Consider the following 14,868-nt stretch of genomic DNA (forward strand, 5'->3'; position numbering starts at 1 on the left):
GGATTTATTGCCTATCAACGCCACTGATCCTTGCAGCAAAGCATTTTCTGATGCTTTTTACTTTAATAATCTAAAGCAATTTAATCACGTCTTCAATGCTCGTGATAAAATTCTGGATCTTATTATTTCTAATTCTACAAAAGTTATTGTAAATAAAAGTATGGATCCATTTGTGCCTGAAGATAGCCATCACATGTCTTTGGATATAAATGTTAATTTAATATCGGAGAAAAACATTATTAGTAATTAATATACCAAGTTAAAATTTAATAATGCCAATTACGACACTATCAATGAAATTATTAATTCTACTCATTGGGACAAATTATTTTTATCTAAAGATGTAAATATTAACATTGCATGTTTTTATACTGTTTTAGATAACATTGTTATTAACCACATCCCTAGAATTAAGATCAATAAGGGACAATACCCTCTATGGTTTTCCAAACACACAATCTATCTAATTAAAAATAAACAAAAGGCACATAAAATGTGGAAACTGTACCGAAGACAATCTGATTACGACAACTTTTCAAATTTACGCAAAACAGTAAAGATTAATATACGCAATGATTACAAAGATTATATTTATAAAACAGAAATAAACATTGTCAGAGACGTTAAATATTTCTGGTCATTTTTTCACAACAAAAAAAACACTAAAAGCTTACCAATAAAAATGAAATTTAATGATCAGGAAGCTTCGAATTGTGTTGACATTAGTGAACTCTTTTCTAAGTATTTTAGTGGAGTATTTGAACCTTCTGATACACCAACTTTAATTGAGCCTAGTCAATGTCAAGAATGTTTTGTAGTTAACAATATTGATATAAATGACATTAAATCCGCACTTATATCTATGGATCCTAAAAAGGGACCTGGTCCAGACGGTTTTCCTTCATTTTTTTTGAAGTCTTGTCCTAGCTTGTGCGAGCCTTTGCATATTTTGTATAATCAATCTTTATCCAGCGGCATTTTTCCTAATATTTGGAAAACAGCTCAAATTGTGCCAGTATTTAAATCTGGAGAAAAAACTTATGTACGGAATTACAGGCCTATTTCCCTACTTAGTCACTTTGGTAAACTTTTTGAATCTTTGTTGTTAAAACAATTATTCTTTAAGGTCAAAGAAGCTATTGATGTTAACCAACATGGCTTTTTCCAAAAAAGATCGGTAATAACCAACTTAATACCATTTATTCAGAGTATATACGAAAGTATGGATAGTGGTCTGGAAACTTGTGCCGTGTACACTGACTTTTCCAAGGCTTTTGATAAGGTACATCATCCTACACTTTTCGTGAAGTTGGAGAATTTCGGTGTGCACGGGGCCCTGCTCAAACTCATTAAAAGTTATCTAACAAATCGCTCTCAGTACGTTGTCGTAAATGGAGTAAAGTCTTCTTGTACAACCGTAACTTCAGGAGTACCGCAAGGTTCTCATTTGGGACCGATTTTGTTCTCAATTTTTTTAAATGACATTGGTCAATGTTTCTCTACCTGTAGATATCTTGCATATGCAGATGACCTAAAAATCTTTACAACAATCAAGAAGGTATCAGATTTTCGTGCCCTGCAATCTGATCTTGCAAATTTTGAAAGGTACTGTACCTTAAATAAATTATTTATTAATCCAGAAAAATGTCATTCTATACTTTTTAGCAGAAAACTATCTCAGACACAAAACAAATGTGATGTCTATCTCGGGGGCACTATCCTGAAGTATGTGGAGTTTATTAAGGATTTAGGTGTGACGTTGAATTCCAGACTGCTCTTTGACGTTCATATAGAAAACATTGTTCAGAAAGCTCTAAAAAATCTAGGTTTTATAACTCGAATTACAAAGGGTTTTAGTAATCAATTATCATTAATATTATTATATAATGCGTTCGTTAAACCTACTATAGAATATGCGACAGTGGCTTGGAATCCGATGTATCACAAATATATTGACCAAATTGAAAGAGTTCAACGAAAGTTTGTAAATATAGTAAATTTTCGCTTTAATAGACAGAGACATTTTTTTACTTACTATGATAACTTAAAATTTTATGGTATGAAGCCCTTAGAGAGTCGTAGAAACAATTTTGATTTAATATTGATTTATAAAATTATTAATAATTTAATAGACTGCCCTTACTGTCTGGAAAATTTACATATCAACGTTAATCCTTTTATTTTGCGTAATAGATCGACCTTTAGCATCTCAAGATATGCTTCAAACTATTTGTCTAACTCTCCATTGTTCAGATGCGCCCGTAGTTTTAATAATTTTCAAGAAACTAATTTGAATGATGATATATTTTTCTCCAGTATGGCTTCATTTAAGCGATACTTAAAAAATTCTACCTAATTTCGTAAATAACGATAAATATTGTCCTTTTTTTCCCTATTGTCATTATTCATATGTATATATGCTTCTTTATTGTTTATAAGAGTTACTATTAAATAAGTTAGTTTGGTTTATATTGCTTGGCGTATTTGTTAGGTTTGGTGAAAATGTAATGTTTGGCAAAGCGCTTACTTGTATTTAAATTCATAAGATACTTTGTGCTTTCCTGTTATTGGATTGCTTAGTCTATCTGTAGGAGAGCCTTGTACTTAAATAAATAAATAAATAAATAAATATATATATACATATAGTATATAGATATACAGGGTGTTCATTTGAAAACTTCCCACCACGGATTTATCGAAAACCACTGTTTAAAAAAAAACGCCGAAATACGTCAAAAGGTTTGTCAAGGGGGACAACTTTCTAACCTAAAATTACTTTACCCCCTTTTACCCATTACCCTCCAGGGTCATCCCCTTAAAAATTTTAAATGGCAAGGGGTATCGAGTAATAGCTTATTTAAAAGGTCTTTCGAAGTCTTTTATTTTGACGTTTGACTTTTTTAAATCGGTGGATTCGTTTTCGAGAAAATTAGAAAAATCTTTGTTTATCTTAATTTGTTCAGATAGAAACATGAAAATATCAGTTTTTATTTCAATAAGTGTTCAAAATGTTGCCCGTTTTTGGCCAAACAATGATATAGGCTATGTTCAAATTCCTGACGAACATTTTCAAAAACATGCTGTGGGATATCATGGCAGCTGTCGATGATGCGTTGACGAAGTTCATCCAAACTTTCTGGTTGGGAAGTAAACACAATAGATTTGAAATGACCCTATAGAAAAAAGTCTAACGGCGTTATATCAGGAGATCTAGCAGGCCATTCTATAGGCCCCCTTCGCCATATCCATTTTTCTGGAAACTCGTCGTCTAGCCATTGCCGAACGGGAAGAACATAGTGAGGAGGAGCGCCGTCTTGCTGGAAATATATTTCAGCCTCATTAAGTATAGGGTTTCCATCACCATCGATTTGGTTTTCAATGGATTCAGTGATAAGCGGATTGATGGTATTTTTCACCATATCCAAATAAATGTCTCCATTTAAATTTCCGTTAATAAATAATGGCCCAATCACTTTATTTCCTAAAATGCCTGCCCATACATTAATTTTTTGAGGGTACTGGGTATGCCCTTCTACAAATGCATGAGGATTTTCATTGCTCCAATATCTACAGTTATGCCTATTAACAAATCCATTTAGATAAAATGTGCATTCATCGCTGAATCCATATATGTTTACATAAATAGTATTATCATTAATCGCGTCATTTTTTCACAAAACTCAACTCGCCTATCGAAATCGTCTTCGGTTAACTCTTGCAATATTTTCATTTTGAATGGATGAAATTTATGAAGTTTGGTAACTGTGCAAACAGAGCCTAATGAAATACCAGTGGCAGTAACAATTTTGCGTAATGAAGTATTAGGATTTATTCCAAAATGACCCAAGACTTCAACTTGAGCGGCTTCATCCAAAATTCGCCGATGATCACGTTTTTTATTTGCAACAGATCCAGTTTCAGTAAACTTAGTAACCAGGTCCAAAACATATCTATGCGAAGTTATCTTTTCCGGATGTCTGGCGTTAAACGTGACGTCAGTTTGCCGAGCACATTGATTTTGGGCACCATAAATTAGAATAATTTCCACTCTTTCGGCTAGTGTGTAAACCATTTTGAAAGTAAAATCTTCAATTCAACAAATAAATGTTCACTATTCCAAGACTGTCACAAATGTAACTGACGGCAAAATAAATTCTTTATTTTCCTTAGCAACTAAAAATAACTAAGCAGGTATAACAATAAATAGAGCTCGCCCAGGATATCTGTGTTGATGAAAAGCATCCGGAAAAAAATTCAGGTTGTTATTTCCACGTCTAATCTTCGGAATTGCTGATTATGTTGGTAGTTTCCGTTTTAAATTATAAACAAATTGTAGATTTGGCAAACCCTAACGAGCAACATTTTGAACACTTATTGAAATAAAAACTGATATTTTCATGTTTTTGTTTTCTGAAACAATCTGAACAAATTAAGATAAAACAAGGATTTTTCTAATTTTCTCGAAAAAGAATCGACCGATTTAAAAAAATCAAACGTCAAAATAAAAGACTTCGAAAGACCTTTTAAACAAGATAGCCCTTGTCATTTAAAATTTTTAAGGGGATGACCCTGGGGGGCAGAGGGTGAAAGGGGGTGAAGTAATTTTGGGTTAGAAAATTGTCCCCCTTGACAAACCTTTTGACGTATTTCGGCGTTTTTTTTTAAACAGTGGTTTTCGATAAATCCGTGGTGGGAAGTTTTCAAATGAACACCCTGTATATGTATATGAGGCCTTGCAAATGGCCTCATTAGCAGTAGCAGCCCAGATTATTCATGACAGCAGAAATTTATTAAAATAATGCTGATTTCCAATTTGGTCCAAATTCCTTAGTAATAAATAAACTGATAAACCTACTTGCATTTAAGCATTATATATTTATTATAATTTTGTACTTTTTATAGTAAAAGCAATATTAAATATATATAACATTATTTAAAAAAAAAACATGCCATATATTTCAATGCCCCTGATCCTTTATTCACTTTATATATCTTTAAGCAAATATTTTCTTACTATTCAGATAATTAAATTGGATAATTAAATAATAATACACATAATATTATCGAGTCAATTTAACACCATTTCCATCCCTCACATGACGAACAACCCAAATTTTTCCACGTATGCTGACATGGCGGAAAACCCCACGGAGGAGGTAAATGTCCCGGCGTAACTCCAAATCCGGGATCTACTGGAGGACTCCATGGTGGAGGAGGGTCGAATGGAGCCGATGGCGGAGGCGGAGGAGGATATCCATGGTGAGGTGGCGGAGGTGGACCACCATGATGAGGTGGGGGAGGAGGGTAATCACCAGGAGGCCACTGACCTGGAGGAGGAGGACCACCGTGCCAAGACATGATAATCTAAAATAAGAGTTAATTTGATAACGTGATACTCATAACATTATTGTCAAACGAAGATAATTCATTAAATAACATTTTAAATTTTATTTTATTAATATAAAAATCACTTAAAAATATTCGTTCGGTATACCAGGTCATTTACCCACAAATTGTGTAAGTAACAATTTCCTGATTGCATGATGAAATAACCAAGTCATTTCCATCGTAAAAAGATTGCAAAAGTACTTTGTCGACAGAAAGATGGTTTGGAAAAAACCGGAAATTCTGCTGACAAAGAAAATTAACACCAGGGTACGACGAACGAAATTTGGCAGAGTTACGACCGGGTCTCGGGCAAGAAGAGGTAACCGAAAGCAGTGCGGAAAAGCTTTGTGAAATGTTTGCTCCAAGAATAATAATAATGTAAGTACAACATTTTATCATATCGAAGAAGATCACAATTATTGTCACTTTATTAAGTTACGTAACATTACTTTCACTTTAATTATAGAATTCGCTACATATTCCCATGTACTTAAATTATTAATCCTGTTATGTCGATCTTAGTTTATCTCTTGTCAAATTAGCTCTTTTATTTGGGTAACTCTACTTAAATCGTTATAATTATATTTTGCTGTCAATACAAGGTATTTAGTAAACTATATTTTGTTTCAATGCTAAAGCGTACCTTAAGGTCCCAGTTACATACAATGTATGTAACCGTCACACGGCCTTGTCCTAGACCGGGCCAACCCCCGGTGCGACATATGGTGGAGGCGCCGTCCCTTTTTCCTTTTTTTTTTAAGCGAGACATGTTAGTTTTTTTTTTTACTATACAGTTTAGACATAAAGTGGAGGCACAGTTTATTTTCTTTTCTATACAGTATGATTAAAAATTTAATTAAGATCTTTTATTTTTATTTTTGATTTGCGACATAAAGAGGAAATGACAGAATTAATAATTTTAAAAAATAATTTAGAGATATAAAATTTAATACAATAATATACAATAATTGCGGTCTTCGACATTAAGGTCTATTTTATTTTATTATTTTTTTTGACATACTTCAGTAGATATATCGAATATATGTGAATATAGGTGATACTTTAAATTTAAGTTTTTTTTAAATTAATTCAGCGAATTTTATTATTCCATTTATTATTTATTTCATAATTTATTTATTTTTTTTTAAATAATAATAATGGGTTGCAATATTAGTAAAGAAACCGTGCAATCCAAAATTAATCGAACAGAGCAATATATCATAAAATTATTCGGAAATTAACGAAAGAGAAAGAACTTACAAATAAACTTACAAAAAATACAAATAAATATCGTTATACTGTTAACGCTAATGAACGAAGACGGGATTGTAACCCGCAGTAAAACAAAGAATAAAGTCGAAAAACCAGGTCCCTTAGATTTTTCAAATATTTCCGAATTTAACCCCAAGCACGAAAGCTCGAGTGCTAATGTATTTGCATCGGCAGTGTCATTAAAAAGGACACCACCAAATTCAGCGAAAGTTTGTGGTAGCCAATTTACATTTGATTTGCCATTACACAAAACAGGTAACACAAAAAGCAGTTCTACACTAAACCAAACACCGAGATCCTCGACACCCAGACCTACATCTACAAAATCAAACGATATTTTAAATTTAAAACAATCAAACAAAATAACACATTTTCAAGAGCCAAACCCAGATTTTGACTCACAAGAAGATACACTGGTCCAAGACACATCAACACTAAACACGACTTCAGAAGAAGTGCAATCCACGAACACAACTGTAATTCCTGTAGAAAATAACCTACTAGGACCTTTTAGAAAAAGCAGCAACGGAAAAACAATGATCATAGTAGCAACAGACTATGCTACACGCTGGGCAGAAACCGAGGCCCTCCCTAGCGGAAAAGCAGGGCCCGTAGCCAGATTTATACTAGAAAAAATAATAACACGACACGGTGCACCAAAGCATTTATTAAGCGACAGGGGTAAAGTTTTCCAGTCAGAATTAGTACGAGAACTTTTAAAAAGAATGGGCACAGCTAGTCAGTTCACGACCGCTTACCACCCTTCGACTAATGGTCTAACAGAACGGCTCAATAAAACTCTAGCGGATATGATTGCCATGTATACCAATACCAACCAAACAAATTGGGACCAGTATTTACCCCATGTGACATTTGCTTACAATACATCGAAACAAAACACTACAAGGTTTTCGCCTTTTATGCTGGTATACGGCAGAGAACCCATCCTACCGATCGAAGCAACCCTAATGCCGCCTCCCAACCCCCAGGACAGTAGTGAAATAAGAGATAAAGCACTACTATTAAGGAATTTGGCAGTGCAGAATATCCAGAGGAGGCAGGGTATCGATAAACTACGCTACGACACCAAACATAGACATATAGAATACGCCGTAGGAGACCAGGTGAAAGTATTCACCCCTATAAGAAAAGTGGGGAGAAGCGAAAAACTATTTTTAAAATGGTTCGGTCCATACTATATAACTAAGAAGACTTCAGACGTAGATTACGAAATTCAAAAGGGTTCAAATAAAAACGCGAAAAGAGATATAGTTCATGTCAGTAGAATACTCCCTTATAACGACCCCTGGACCCCAGACGCGACCCCAAATGTACAATAATCGCCATAAAAAATCGAAAAACTCTGTAATGTAAATACGTGACATATATAAATTTATATATATAGTACCTCTTATAGATTCTTTTTTTACGGTACATGTTCTATATTACAAAATATATACGAACATTTTTTTTTTCTTTTCTTAATGGATTCTGTAAACAGGAGATACAACTCAACTTATTTATTATATTATTTTTAGCATCTAAAATATATATCATGCTAATCATAAATATCATGACCGCATTACAATATGCAAAATAATCAAAAATAATATATCACTACAAATTAAAGAACCTAAGACCATAGTCGGTTAATTAGTAACTTAAGGTGTACAAAGCGAAACCCTACACACTTAAATTCCTGACGACATACCTTATTTTTAATTCGTAGCAATATATAGTTATAAAAGCAAAAAACGCTAAATGTTTATTATAATATATATAACGGATATATAGATATAAATAGATGAAAAGTTCATTTTCATGTAATACGATAAGCTCATAGCTTGGGAAATATTATTTCATTATATGCATGAATATTATAGTATTGTTACATACGGTTAGATTAGGTTTGATGTGAGTGGGACACCTGGTCCATATTGACTCACTCCTAAGTTTACTACATATAACTAATATATACGTTAATTCATAGACAAAGGGAATAACATTCATATTTTAAATGAAATAAATAAATAAAGAAATTAAATACGTATATATATAAACGTAAATATATACTAAGTATAATAAACTCAAAGTAATCAATAGGTATATTAAATTAACTTTAAATAAGTAGATAAATATTGATTAGTTTAGATACGTAAAGAAACAAATATACATAGAGTACAAAATGTAATGTAACGCAAAATACCTTACAAGTTAATTTGAGATAATACGGACGACATAGGCTATAATAAATTACTTTATAAATCCTTTAGAATGGTAGGATATATAAAAAACACTATTTAAAAAAAAAATATATATTTTAATGCTATTATTAGGTTAATCACTATGGTGCTAAATCAGGCGCAGAACATGAAGGAAGAACAAGATTACAGAGTTGAGGTAAGCGCGGGAGCTTATTGGAAACCACTCCCAGCGACAAGAATCTATGAAGCTACAGTACCATTGACATATGAAACGGAATGGACCGAGGATACCGATGACCACACGATGGATGTAGGAAATCTCAAATGCAGCCAATTGCAAACGAACGAATGCTTCGTAATAAATAGTATAAATGGACTAAATAAAGCATTCTTCAAAGAATTAACTTTACTTAACGAACACTGGGGCATAGCACCACTAAGAAACAACAAACCATCTAAGAGAGAGAAGAGGTCTCTAGACTTTATAGGCTCAGGATTATCATGGTGTTGCGGAGTGGCAACATTGCAAAAACTAAATATGGTCGAAAACTCAGATGACGAGATCAGGAAAAGGCTAGACACAATGTCACAGGGACTGTCCGATACCGTAAAACAAATGAGCGAAAACTCCAAACACTTTCAAGACTATGAGAAATTAGTCGCAGCAACGTTCTCGGACACGGAGCTAAGGATAAAGAGCATAGAGAGGTTCACTAAACAACTGGAAAATAAGGTGGCAAACACGACAAACGAACAGGAATTACTAATAATGACAAACCTCTATAACGGATATCTAAACCTAAAAAGGATGGTATTACTAGTAAGGACTCTCAGGAGACAAGCTATCGTAAATTCATGTAGACACCATAAAATACCGGCGGAAATTGTCAACCCGCAAGTCCTAAAAAAGGATCTGGAGAATTTCGAGTCAAAAATCGCAAATTCAGAACAAGGACTGGCCATCCCTATATCTGAACTAGCAGCATACTTCGAAATGCCCATATGTGACTATTCCTTTACAAAATCAAGTATATATGTTCACATAAAAAATGCCAATAATTAAGAAAAACAGAAATTGGCAACTACTAGAGTTAATAACCACACCCTTTGCTTGGTATAACCAGACCTGTATTATACGCCACCAACCGCTATACATTGCAGTGTCCAAAAACGGAAATAACGAGGGCGACTTAAGACAAATATCGGGGACAGGCCTACATGAATGTAAGCCATACCAAAATAAATTATGCCATTTACCCAGATTCTCAGCAGACATCCTACAAGGGCCTGAATGTGCGAAAATCCTATATCAAGGGGCAACAGTAAAAGAACTAAGCCAATACTGCCCAATGGACTGCCACTCAGCAACATCGATGACAATATCCGAAATTAAAGACGAAACTTATGTCATTACCCACCCGAAACAGGACATGACCATCTCTTGTGATAAAAGTAAGCCTCAGAAATTAGACACGACATTAGCACGTCACGGCTCTATCAAAATTTTCCTCCCATGCAAATGCCACCTCAGCATAGGCAATGCAGTTATTATACCTGAAAATTTCCCTTGTCCAGAAAACATCACTACCAATGCAATAGTAACCCACATAATACCTGCAACCTGGTCAAATCTAAATTCCTATATCCTCAATCCCAACATTATTAGTACCCCACCACTCTACAAAAACATTTCCGAATGCCTAAATACAAATTAGAGATACCCCATCTTAACCTCACATCCAGCGATAACACCTTAAAAAATATTCTAAAATCAGTAGAGAAAAACTATCCAAATGTAATCACTTATGGTGATACACATAGCTTTCACGGGGACTCATTTTTTCTAATTTGGAACATAACCATTTCAATCTTGGTAGCGTACATCCTAATTAAACAAAATAGAATAGCAATAGTAGCGGCAGTCCCACAAATACGTGGAGAAATAGACTGTCATGAAAAAAGCCCCTCAACAAGTGTTAATCACGAGGCTCTCTATATAATAATTTACACTTCATGTTTACTTTTCCTTCTATTCTTATTTACTTATATTTTATATATAACGCTCAGATACTTCAAAAACAAACCAAAAAATTCAACTACAACCCAAAATCCCATGTCCATTAGAAGTGCAAAAACATTTGACGAAACAATATTATACCCAATCCCCGACCCAGACAATGACCCCGAACTGAGCGTCGAACCAAACGCCATGTCAAGGTTCCGGCTAGATATAAAAAATAGTGCTAGCCTTTTATCACTGTCCCCTAGTAAAAAAGTAGATGCTAGTATAGAACGCATCCAAATAGAATAATTACTTATTATTTTACGCAAGCTTGCATATAGTTAGTATATACTGGGGCCCCTCTGAAGATGATACATTTCACCATGTTATTTAAGCCTTAATTGTAGTCATGACAATCTAAACAATTTAAGGATAAATATCATAGTAATTTGCAAATCACATCAGAAAACGTATAAATAATTTTGATTTACGCGCGTATATACATATTCGAAATGAAATTTATTGAAATAATAATATATTGAAATGAGATGATAATGGGGAAATATTATAAATATATCGCCGGTAGGCGAGGGACAGCGAGCCTAAGGCACATAAATATTTAAGTAGAAGCTAAAAAGAAAACATATTATTAAAAATAATGTAAAAGAAAGGGTCTAATTAATAATCTATAAAAGTTAAAAAGACATACATAAATAAAAGTTATTTAGAAGAGAGGGGATAAACAATTAATGAATAAAAAATATATTTTTTTTGGGTTTTCTATAAATAAAACACTTTGTTATCTAAACTCGAAATACAAGAAACTTCAAAAGATCTGAGACAAAGGAAAATTAATAAAATTTGATTATGAGTCAAATTATCCTAAAATATATAATACAAAAACTGCGAGGAAGTCAACAATTTCTCAAGATATGATATAAAGATTTAACATGAAATCAAAATGATTAAATATAAAACCATTAAGCACCATATAATAGCACATACTTACACTTTGTTCTTTCTTTACATATAAACATACCATGAGATGCCACACGTACAAATTCGACCTGAACAGAAAATAAGGGTACGCTCCTACCAGAACCACAGAAAGTAGCCGATGGAACCAGAACCAGAGCCAAACAGGAACACCCCACATCCGCGCATTGCCTTGTTGTCAGTCCTGACCATCCCAATCGCAGACAGGGTGATGCCAGAGCCATGGCCATCCCAGGACAAGCTAAGTTACCACTGCGCCAATGGTCAAAGTCCAAACTTGCCCGAACTCACGACGCTACCAGCAGCGGGTTGAAGTGTTCAACCTATGATCTCCAGTAGGGGATGCCAACATTACGAATCATGGATTCAGCTGAAGATACGGCAGGGGCCATCCATAAAACACAGTAAGCTTATGGGATAGCTCACTGGAAATGGTCAAGAAGGGACAAAACAAAAACCAAAAGTTTTGTCACGCCACAGCAGCTGCAATGAAGGAGTCTCTGCCTACAGGTTCCAGGAAACCGACGGCGTTGAAGGACTGGTACAAAACAAGGGAGAAGTCAGGCATACAAGGGGGTGTCATGTGATGTCGCAAGGGTTGCCAACGGACGAATGGAGGCGTCAAACCCGTAGGCGTTCCAGACGAGGAGTCAGACATACATGGGTGAAGGTGTCCTAGGACGACACATGGAGGCGTCAAACCTGTAGGCGTTCCAGATGAGGGGCAGGCGACAACGCTATGAACGTCGCCGCGTCGCCACCTTACCCGGCGACCGGACCCGGATGCTGAAGACATTTTTTGTTCAGAGACTACGTAATGAAGTTATATTTGTATTTTGTGGTAAAAGACTTAAAAAATGTGGACATCAAAAGCGATAGTTACTTTAATTGTAGTTAAAATTTAATGAATAATTAGGGTTCACCTCTAATTAATTATATGTTATTTAGGTACATTGTTGTTCTGATCTTACTAATTGTAAAATTTTTTTTTCTTCTGGGTCTTCTTCGATCATGATTTCGATTGTTAACAATAAAGCTGGAGGCCAGCTTTTCTATGCCCGGGGGATATGTCAAACGAAGATAATTCATTAAATAACATTTTAAATTTTATTTTATTAATATAAAAATCACTTAAAAATATTCGTTCGGTATACCAGGTCATTTACCCACAAATTGTGTAATTTCCTGATTGCATGATGAAATAACCAAGTCATTTCCATCGTAAAAAGATTGCAAAAGTACTTTGTCGACAGAAAGATGGTTTGGAAAAAACCGGAAATTCTGCTGACAAAGAAAATTAACACCAGGGTACGACGAACGAAATTTGGCAGAGTTACGACCGGGTCTCGGGCAAGAAGAGGTAACCGAAAGCAGTGCGGAAAAGCTTTGTGAAATGTTTGCTCCAAGAATAATAATAATGTAAGTACAACATTTTATCATATCGAAGAAGATCACAATTATTGTCACTTTATTAAGTTACGTAACATTACTTTCACTTTAATTATAGAATTCGCTACATATTCCCATGTACTTAAATTATTAATCCTGTTATGTCGATCTTAGTTTATCTCTTGTCAAATTAGCTCTTTTATTTGGGTAACTCTACTTAAATCGTTATAATTATATTTTGCTGTCAATACAAGGTATTTAGTAAACTATATTTTGTTTCAATGCTAAAGCGTACCTTAAGGTCCCAGTTACATACAATGTATGTAACCGTCACACGGCCTTGTCCTAGACCGGGCCAACCCCCGGTGCGACATATTGCGAAGATATTGTTGGTAAACAAATGAAAATCTTTACTATTAGTACACTGACACTATCCTTAAAATATATGTAAAAACCAACAAATTTTGGCAATATTATTTATTATTCTAACCCACCCAATTCTAACAAAGAGTCTTTTTTATCTTTTAAAATATTATATTTATACAATATATTGAGAAATATACTCACTCAAAACAACACCAACACAATTCTTTGAGTACTTGACAGTAAAATTTACAGTTTATTTATATTTTCTGACTAAATTTTTACCGCGTATGTTTTATGATATTATATGAGCGTGATTATATTACAATTTTATCTTATCTATAACCGACGCAGTGACACCTATAAATATAAAATACATCGATACTTTTATTTATAACCATGTATCATGGTTATTATAATTATTGTACACCTACATAGTGTTTCAAAATAGCTTTTAAAGCTTGTAATGATTTAAAAATTTTCGTAAATTTACGTAACTTATATACCTGGTTGCTAACTTAAAACTTATATGTTTTAAATTTTACACGTATCCGCCGACTTTATATATTTTAGATTTTTGGTTGCCGACAATTTTTTTTGTCATAGATCTTTCATCTTATAAGACGTACATTACTTGCTTGCCATCTAACACAAAGTATTTTAATTAAAGTGCGATAAGTCGGTACATGTTACCTCTATTCCGAGATAACAGTCTCCAAGAGCTGACGCTTTAAGGTGTCAAAAGCCACTGACAAAACAAATTACTCGTGCTAGTTTTAGTTTGCAAGAAAAAAACTGTTGAAAATTTTTTTCTACAATCTTTTTGTTATAGTTTAACTAGAATATGAAAGGCTTGTAAAATAAATGAATTATAATTTGTCATATTGTATACTAATAAATTAATTTAAATTTGAATTTATTTCTCTACTAACCCAATTCCTATTTACAGGCTTGACTCTAATATCAACCAATAAATCAAAGTACAGTGAAACTTCTTATAAGCGGACACTTACGGTTTCTCGTCTTTTACAAAAGTTCTTAAGTCGTTAATTACTTTCATCGCCTCACTATATGTAGTGATTGTATTGGTACTTTTAACTGCGTCAAGCTCGGCATTGCTGCTTTTTTTCTCTTTTATTGCAGGATCATGATCAATCATATAACTAATGGCATCGTCAATATTTAAACTTATTTCTGTTGCTGCAATATCGTCTATTCCAATATGAGATAAGTTTTCTTATTTGACCTATTGTA

General features: G+C 33.8%; 1 long non-coding RNA gene across 1 annotated transcript; it reads right to left on the reverse strand.

Moving 5' to 3' along the window:
* Nucleotides 1-4,952: 4,952 nt before the first annotated feature.
* Nucleotides 4,953-13,966, reverse strand: LOC126737778 (uncharacterized). The gene is made up of 2 exons (XR_007661099.1): nt 13,819-13,966; nt 4,953-5,364 (listed from the first exon to the last, which is right to left on the reverse strand). It is a non-coding gene; the product is annotated as an uncharacterized LOC126737778 (long non-coding RNA).
* Nucleotides 13,967-14,868: the final 902 nt, after the last annotated feature.

The sequence above is a fragment of the Anthonomus grandis genome, chromosome 6, assembly GCF_022605725.1.
Source record: "Anthonomus grandis grandis chromosome 6, icAntGran1.3, whole genome shotgun sequence".
In the NCBI taxonomy this organism is placed as follows: domain Eukaryota; kingdom Metazoa; phylum Arthropoda; class Insecta; order Coleoptera; family Curculionidae; genus Anthonomus; species Anthonomus grandis.